Genomic DNA, 9,597 nt, shown 5'->3' on the forward strand with positions numbered 1-9,597 from the left:
CTGATGCGAGCGTGCGAATAAAAAAAATTTGTAAAAGTTGCCTTTATTATGAAATCTACATGGTCAGGAAGGCTGAACAGATTAGTAAACACACTGTATGGTATACCAAATTATACATTCTTCACTTTTGATCTTTGACTTTGTATTCTACGACATTAGTATCCGTTTTCCGAAGTATTGTTTGTGTGCAATATAAAGCATAATATTTGTTCATTTTGCAGCTGCTTTGTAAGATTTATAGTACGGTCGAAAACTTTTTTTTGGGAAACGGACGGAAATCTATGCGCCCGCGGATATCGTACATATTATCAAATCAACATGGCCTAAAGCAAAGTGCGTGAAAGTACGTAATCTTTGTGTTTTCTGACCATTATCTGCCGTTATATTCAATTTCAACAATTCATCCTCCTTGTGTGGAGCGCCATGATGTGTACACCATGTAGCTCAAACACACTCCGAACACGACGAGCGCCATCGATATCAAATGACCTTCTGATCATGAAATGCGGACAATCATTGGGACAATTAAGGACAGCGTTTCGAAGCGTAGACGAAGAAATCACGGTTTGCGGACACCACGTGTAGTGGGCCATCCTACTACTGGATCTACAGTCTCTACCAGACTAAAAGGCGCCGGCTATAGGGAGAACATTTGCCATTGTTTCACTTGCAGGCTCCAGGGATTGCAGATTGGACCTTCTCTCCGTAGCCGAATCCCTTAGCATACTATTCACTCTATTTGGCCAATTTCTACTATTTTCCCAGCCATCCGCGGGGCCTGGTAGAGGCTAAGCCTTTCCACAGTCACGACAGCCTTGAATTAGTCAGTCTAAAAAAACTCGAGCTCCTTCATCTAAGCGGGCTTTCTTCCTCTCTCAGACTTTGGCAATGTTGTTGTGTCTAGTGACTGTAGTGTCTTCAAAATTGTAGTACACTGTATGTGAGATTTGTTAGACTTCTTAGAGTGCACCACACTCCACAGTCAGACATTCTCTCTGTGCTGCAGCGCCACCCCGCGGTCTACTCAGTCCCCGTGACATTGAGTAAACCGCTGGGTGGCGATCCTGCACACTCTTAGCTGCCTTTGGAGACGGTGCCAGCACTTGAAGGCTTGAACACTGGCCTTGACGCAGTCCGTCCATGGCTGGAATTTCCGAAATCGTATGGTGTACTAAAACACCAGTGTCCTGATGTATTCATTCCAGTTTTGCAACGTTAGACTGTCTTTATTGGATCACTTCGACTGAAATATTTCCACAGACCACTTACCCTGGGAGTCCAGGCATCGTAATCGGATCCCCGCACGCGCGCCCAAGCTTTCACGGCCCACCCTCCCGCTGCCCCCCGAAGACTGACCCCGCCCCACTCTCCGCTCAGACCCAAACTCCGCTATCCGATTACGGACCTAATCGGATAGCGGAGTTTGGGTCTGAGCGGAGAGTGGGGCGGGGTCAGTCTTCGGGGGGGCAGCGGGAGGGTGGGCCGTGAAAGCTTGGGCGCGCGTGCGGGGATCCGATTACGATGCCTGGACTCCCAGGGTACAGACCACTGGACCAACCACATAAACCTACAGGGGCAATCGGCTATTGAAGAAGAGGTGGAAAAGGAGCGGTATAAACTGGAAGTTTATACCTGACCGAAGGCTCGAATCATTTGCATGATTTATGCAGCAACTTCATATTTCCCTTACACTAAATGCTACCGATGTTATGGTAGGTAGACTTATGCTTTGGTCTCATTTCAAATCCGGGGCCCGGCCGGGCTGCTTGCGAAAACGAAAAACAAAAAATGAACACCAAGAAAATACACAATATATGGTTAGGAATATTTTTTTAACGTTTTGTTGCTTGTCTTTTGTACATATGATATTTTTCGTTCCCACAAGCTGCTCGACCGGGCCCCGGATTGGAAATGGACCGAAGCATTTGGAGGGGTGAATACTCGAATACAATGGAATGCGCGTTATGCTAATGAGGACCTCATTTGCATTTTTTAAAATGTCCTTGGGGCTTTTGTGAAAAAAATTACGTGTTTGTCTCTCCACGTCCTTTTCAGTTTTATAAATGCAGTTGATCCATTGCTAGCATGCTTTCAATCACAGGTCGCGCGCTGTTAGTTGCATCGGGTGAAAGACTCATTTGAGTGGGATTTAATCTCATTAGACAGGTAACCAATCCGGGGAAAGACATAACCAAGGACAACCAATGAGGGAAATACAAAATAAGTGTATAAAGGGAATTCAAACTCTACAGCTGGATAAGAATTCGGAGATTTATTTCCGGACGTTTCGAGTGACATCCATCACTCTTCTTCAGCGTCACTGAAATGAACTAGCAGAACTAACCAGTACTTGTCTTGTCTTGTCTTGTCTTGTCGTTATACTAGACAAAACCCCGCGTGGGGCATAGTGTCTAGGACTTATGGTCAGAGGCCTTACCCAAGTGTGGCCGGTGGTGGTGGTGCACGCCGTCAACAAGAAAAAAAAAAGTGGTGCAAAAAATAAACGAACAAAGTAGTGCTGTACATTGCCACACTAGGTATAGGCTCCTCCCCTTACAGCTGGGTGAAGCCGGGGTAACCATAATACTTGGCCACCCCAGCTTTAAAGCTATCTGTAGTCTTGGTTTCGATAAGATGTTGCGGAAGTGCATTCCATTCTATGACTGTTTTTGGGAAAAAGCTGCCTCGGTATGTTTCTGTCCTACAGGCGACTGTGGTAAAACGTTGCTGGTGTCCTCTGGTTATGTTAGTATTTCTTGTGAGGATATTGTGGATGGGGATAGCAATAAGGTTATTGACAGCTTTGTACATAAGTGAAAGGCGGGCAACTTGTCTGCGCTGTTGAAGGGTGGGCCAACCGAGGGTTTGCAGAGTGTGCGTAATGCTGGTAGTCAAACGGTAGTCGCCAGTGGCGAACCTGGCGGCACGCCTCTGTACTGCTTCTAACTTGTCCTCAAGTTTGTTTGTTTGTGAATGTATGCGTTTGTGGGGGTCCCACACAGAGGACGCATATTCAAGTTTGGGTCTAACAATGGACAAATAGGCTTGAGCTCTGATTGATCTACATGCTCCTCTCAGATTCCTTCTCAAGAATCCTAAAGTACTGTTTGCTTTAGCTGCTATATAATCTATGTGTGTATTCCATTTCAAGTTGTGTGAAAGTAAGATACCTAGGAAAGGGTGTTGCAATGTAGACTCAAGGGGCTCTGAGAACATTGTGTATAAGTGCTTAGAGGCTCTTTTTGATTTGTGTATGTGCAGAATCGAACACTTCTTCACATTAAAGCGTAACTGCCAACGATCCGTCCACTTACACAATTGATCAAGATCCTTCTGTAGAGTGTGTTGATCTTCTTCCTTTATAATGGGGTGGTAGAGTAAGCAATCATCGGCGAATAAACGAAGTTGTGAGGTAATCCCTTTGTTGATGTCATTTATATATATCAAGAATAATAATGGGCCTAATACAGTGCCCTGAGGCACGCCAGACCTTACCTTAACGGGTTTGGACTTATCTCCATCCACCACAACTTGCTGATAACGGTCAGTCAACCAGTTCTTTATCCACTGAAGTGTTTTACCTCTTATACCATAATAATCTAGCTTCCTAAGTAACCGCATGTGAGGGACACTGTCAAATGCCTTTGCAAAATCAAGTATGGCCATATCAACTTGTGTACCTTTGTCAAACCAGGAAAAAAGTCCGTCAAGGGTAGTAATAAGTTGAGACACGCAGGAATGATTGGTCCTGAACCCATGTTGTGTTGGCAATAAGATGTTATGTTCCTCTAAATGTTTCATGGTAGCTGAGTACAATATATGCTCTAGGAGTTTGCAACACACACTGGTTAAAGAAACAGGCCTGTAGTTCGAAGGGTCACTCCTATCCCCTTTTTTGAAAACCTTATTTACAATAACTAGAAAACCGGTTAACTACAATAACTACAAAAAAAGTGCATTTTTCCAACCAATCACAAGCCAACTTGCCAGACCAATCACAGGCCTGAGTACTTTTCAAATGCATATTTCCCAACTGTATAGTTTAATTCGCGGCCAGCTAAGCTTGGAAACGGCCGCACGTCTCTTCTTCCCGAGACCGTCCGGGGCTGCCCACCCGGCGTTTATAGCGCAGTCCACCTCGGGACTGGCCCCTCTCCTCTCCGTAACTGTTCGTCCATGGCTTGCGGTCCTTCCATCCGCGGCTACTCGGCCTGGATGAACGGGGTCAGTCTCACATCTGCAAGTTGTAGATTGCCTTTATGGCGGGTCTTCCGGCGCGGCCACGACATCCGACAGTAAGTTTATATATACTATACTACTTCACTGTATTTTGAGACCGCAGGCTGCAGGGTCTGTTTTAAAGCGTCCTAGCTGTGTTACTTAGCGTCTCAATGATGAAGCTGTGTTGGTAGAATTCATTAAAAAGTATGAAAAAAGGTTCTGTGATTGTCAAGTCAATTCAATTTTTTTTCAACGGTGAAGATGTCTGTTCGACTGTCATTGTTCAAACTTCAACCGTCTTTGTTCAACTGTCTTTTTTCTTAGGAAATTACGATCCATTTGTCTTAGCAACGCTTCGCAGAAAAATGCTTATCGCACTTATATTTAATTGATAGTTAGAACTTATTTGTTGGCTGGAAATTTTTGTGATTACATGCACTTTTTATCAGAAGTGTCCAGTAATACCTGTATGTTACATTCTCACTCGCCATTGTCTTTTGTGTCTGTTGCAGCAATGGTGAGGAGGCACCCATTGACTTATATGTCTGGACCGTGCATGAACCTGGGCAGCAACACTGAAGGTTCTTTGCGACAACATCCAGGGCATCACTTAGCCGAGGAGGCTTCAAGAGAATCGTCTCGTACCACATTTGACAAGGTGAGCATTACCTGTGCTGTATAATTGTTTGACAGCAGGTTCTGTTTAGCTGATGCGATGGTGATAGGATTCATTATGTACTCTCCAAGCGGAGCAAGGGTTTCGGCTAGTTTTTGACGTGTTTTTAGGCGTTTTTGTCGGGCTTTCTACTTTGTCATCTTTTTTTTCTAATTGGGCCATGGTTTGTGCATTGGCACTGGTCCAGAGTGCACATCTTTCTAGGGGAGACAACCCTTACTGTAGGTCAATATATCAAAGGATGTCTAGATTTTAGAACCAAAATTGTGTAAATGATAAGTTGGACTCAAGATGTTGATTTACTCATATCTATTCATACACATTTATGTATACTAACGTTAGTAGGTTAATTCATTTGTATCCACGTCACTGTATGTAAAGATGTTGAACTCGCACCTTACGAAAGTTGCTGTACTTTTGTTGTGCCAATAAAGATTTCTGTTCATGTTGTATTAGAATTTTTGGTCATGCACAAATTTTGTCTATCATCATAGATGTCCAGTTCTAATTGTACGTCACATTCCCAATACCGTTGGACAGCCTTTTGTGTTTGTTGCAGCTGAAGTCTGTGTGTGCACCATGGCCCTGCTGCAGAAGTTGAACGGATTGAACACAAAAGAAAGCGAGGAGACTGTTGATTGTGAGTAGAATCTGTACAACCAAGGAGGTCGGTACAACTTACTCCAACTTGACCGTGACATAACTTTTTGTTCAGGCCAGTGGCACCGAGTTTACCCATGTCATATCTTGATTGCCAACAGTTTGACCCCGTTAGATACACTGTATCTTTCTGATAATACTTCCGCATGACTTCGTTCACCATTTCCACTCGTGGTAAAACATAATGCGTCCTGCCAGCGCCTTCGTAGCGTTTGGATTAGAACAAAGTGATATGTTTGGTGGCTGTTTTGTCCTAATTCTGTCGTGTGTTTGACTCTCTTGTAGCTAAAAGAAGCTTGGTAGGAGACATCTTTAAGGACTTATTCTGCTGAGAGGTCGTCGTCCAACGTCAAGTGCATCTCCACGGTGACATCCAGAAAGACCGGTGCTCGTGTGTACGCCCTGCCAGGGGACCTGGAATTATTAATTGTTTGCATCTGTATCAAGAGAAGCAGTTCGAAGTGCAAAATGTTTCCACAGAACTGGGCTGGGAACTAAAAAAAAAATGGCATGATGAGAAGTTAATTACATGTAGTTGTGATGTTGCATTTGTAGCAGCTTTAACTGAACGTACGATTCCCTCTGTTGTTACGTCGCCGTCAGGGCTAGTCACAATCTCTTGCTTGATGGTAGGGTGCTTGACATGTGTTTTGTTGACATCCTGAGTGATGATGTTGGTTGGGGTTTGGGGCATTTTGTGAGTGGTGGCTACTTTTTCATGCAGGGCTTCAGTCGGTTTCTGTGGTGTACAGGCCCGGTCACTGTGGTTGGTTCAGTTTCCGTGGCTGTGTCGATGGCTGAGATTGTTTGCAGAGTGATTATGAAGTTCATAGTTTCAAAGAACGGGGATTTTCCTGGTTCTGATTGCTTGAATTCTTCTACCATCTGTTTTCCTTTCTGTTTATGTGGTGGTCAGTGGGTTGTCGGGAACCTAGACCACAATGTAATTTGCCTTGTGTCATATGTTGGAATCCCGGACCAAGACAATGGCACAGGGTCGGAAAGGAAGGCAGGTGGTTGGAGAGCATGAGTAGTTGTGAGCTAACAGAACCAGGAAAATCTCTGTTCTCTGAAACACCGAATTTTGCAGTTACTCATGTCTGAGTCTGCCATGCATCGGGCTTCTATACCGCAGAATTCAATCAAGAGATTCTATACCGCAGAGTCTAATCAAGAGATCATGATTCTCTCTGCGGATAATGCTTCAGGTAGACCATCAAACCTACTCTAGGTTGAACCTAGAACTGAAATGACAATCACAAATCAACAACTTCCTGCCACGCCCCCAGCAGTCTGTAGATGAAGTTCTTGTCAATGACCTTTTATGGAATGCAAAGTGTACACTTTTACAGCAGTCATGCATATGTGTACTATGTTATGCTTAAGGACACATTTCCGAAGCTTCTGGGGACGAAAAAAAATGATATAAAAGACAGCAAAACAAACAAAACGTAAAAAGTGCTCCTTGTCATAAATTATATATATTCTTGATACACATTTTTCATTCTTTGTTTTCTCAAACAACCTGATTGGGCCCTGGCTTGGAAATGTGACCCCTAGCATTAGATATATCTAGTTAAGCTTACTAATCTAGTTAGGTATGGTCAAGTTTTTCTTGTCTTTTCTGCATTTTTTAAAATTTAGTAGATGTTGATAATGCCCATTTATGGTAAAGAGGTAGTTTGTAGCCATCTATTCTGAGTCCTATTGAAATTTTGGCTACTTATTTCAAGGCTTAGGCTGACGTTGGAACACGCACACACACATACATACATACTTACATACATACATACATATATACATACAAACAAACACAAACTACGGTTAGGTTCAGAAGGCAGTGGGTAGTGGACCTTCCTTTAAGACAGCCGTATTGCTGTGGGTCTACTTGAGGTGAAATATCTGACAGTGCCAGCCAGCGGCTGTACCTACTTCGGAGACTGAAATACTTTCATGTTCCCAAAGAGGACCTTGTCTCAGTGTATGTGTGTTATGTCCGTCCCGTCACGGAATATGCCGCCCCAGTCTGGCACTCTGGCCTCACAAGTGCACTGAGTCAGAAGATTGAGAAAATTCAAAGAAGAGCCGTCAGGATAATCCTGTGGTCAGACTACTCCGGCTACACCGATGCCTGTACCATCCTGCATCTACCTACTCTCCACACACGTCGTAGTAACCTGACTCTGAACTTTGCCACCTCTCTACTATCATCTGAACTGTACCGCCACTTCCTGCCACCCGTAAGACAGTCAATCAGCAGCCGATGCACGCGTTCGTCTAACAAACTGCACCTTCAACGCTGTAGAACTGACCGTTATAGAAACAGCGCCATACCTCAGATGACCCGTCTGATGAACAATACCTGACTTTACCACCTGTTTATATGGCTTTACCACATGTCATTCTGTCTCAAACGAAATAACGCTGATTCTCAGCCTTTAGCTCTACGCCGCTCGCTTAACTTCCATTGTTTTTAATATGTATTTATATTTTACGAATTAATGACTCGTACGTCTTGTAAAGTCAGACTGCAATTCAGTCTGTTGACTGTCACGGTCTGATTGTATTGTGTGTGCAATAAATAAACCATTCATCATCATCATCATCATCAAACTACCACTCACATATTAATGCGCACACACTCACAACCTCAAGATACTAACACAAACACATCTAACTACCTGACAGCTGCCTTAGCCTCAAGCTGCAAAATAACTTTGGAATACAGTCCAAAAAAAGTTCCAAGCTACCTCTGTACCATGCATTTACATTATCAGCATTTACTACAAACAATTTTTAGCTAAGTTAGCATTAGTTCGCATTTTTAGCTTAGTAAGAATTAGGATTTTAACTTAGTTAGCATTTTTAGTTTTGTATATTTCCATTTTAGTTAGCTTTTTTAGCTTAGCATTTTTAAACATTTTTAGCTTAGAAAAAAATTGTAATATAGCTAGCTCAAAAATGCTAAGCTAAAAATTTTACAATTTTTTTTCTAAGCTATTAGCACTTTTAGCTTAGACTCATGAGCCACTATTCTCCAAGCAACTCTCCAGGCTTGGCGACATGGAGAAAACCGGACAAAAAAGAAAGTACAACAAAAATGTAAAAAATGTAAAAAATACATCCAGAGCCGACCTCTGCTTGGAGAGTATGAGCACGTTTACAACAAGTGTTTTGTTTAGAAGATAAGAATGTACTTTGTGTCTATGTAGCATACGGTAGTCAAATTATGTACATGTACTATGCTTTGATGGCATCTAATTTTGTAGCCTTTGTTCTAAATGCTATAAATTGATTTGCTTCTTGTTTACATTCTTTGCGATAAGGTCTTTTGTTCACACTTATCTTTTATAATGTGAGAAAAATACATCAGAGCTTTGTGATCAAAAGTATATTTTCCTCTGTACACATTGCATTCCTCTGTTCTGTAAACTGCAATCAAATAAACAGTTTGAAACCAGGTGTGTGGTTACTATTTCACATTTTGATGGAAATTGATGCTTTCTCCCTCCTCACCCTCAAACTAGTTCCTGTTATTCTGTCAATATCATTGATTAACTTTGTCACTTATTATATTTCCCCTCCCTATACAGGGAGGAAATTATACTGTTTTTGCTGGCATGTTCCTCTTCTTTTGCCAAAACCAAGTAGATGCAGGGTGGCAAAGCTCTAATACTGGTATTGCAGAAAGTTGTATTTTCCATGGTTCATGCTACGAAGGTCATATTCGAGGTGTAGGTACTTTTAGGAAAGGTGCGTACACATGTAGGAAAATGCCAGGTAAATTTGCGAACTTGACCCACAACCGCTGCTCACCTACCAAAAATCATGAAGACCCATTAAAAGGTTTCTCGAGTTATGCTAGTTGAAGGTGATTAAGACAAAAAAGTGTCCCTCACATGCACAAACCTTTGTCGTCGGCTGAACAACAGAATTCTGGGTAATGAAAATGGCAGCGGTAAGTAATACATGTGCCGTAGGTTGCAGCAACAAAGGCATTTTTGATGATTGATCACACTTAGAGTCCATTTGCAGGTTAG

General features: G+C 42.7%; 1 long non-coding RNA gene across 1 annotated transcript; it reads left to right on the forward strand.

The window, feature by feature from the left end:
• The first annotated feature begins 1,531 nt into the window (after positions 1 to 1,531).
• Positions 1,532 to 9,017, forward strand: LOC136447818 (uncharacterized). Its single transcript, XR_010757778.1, has 4 exons — positions 1,532 to 4,295; positions 4,734 to 4,879; positions 5,457 to 5,537; positions 5,843 to 9,017. It is a non-coding gene; the product is annotated as an uncharacterized lncRNA (long non-coding RNA).
• Positions 9,018 to 9,597: the final 580 nt, after the last annotated feature.

The sequence above is a fragment of the Branchiostoma lanceolatum genome, chromosome 13 (genome assembly GCF_035083965.1).
Source record: "Branchiostoma lanceolatum isolate klBraLanc5 chromosome 13, klBraLanc5.hap2, whole genome shotgun sequence".
NCBI lineage: Eukaryota > Metazoa > Chordata > Leptocardii > Amphioxiformes > Branchiostomatidae > Branchiostoma > Branchiostoma lanceolatum.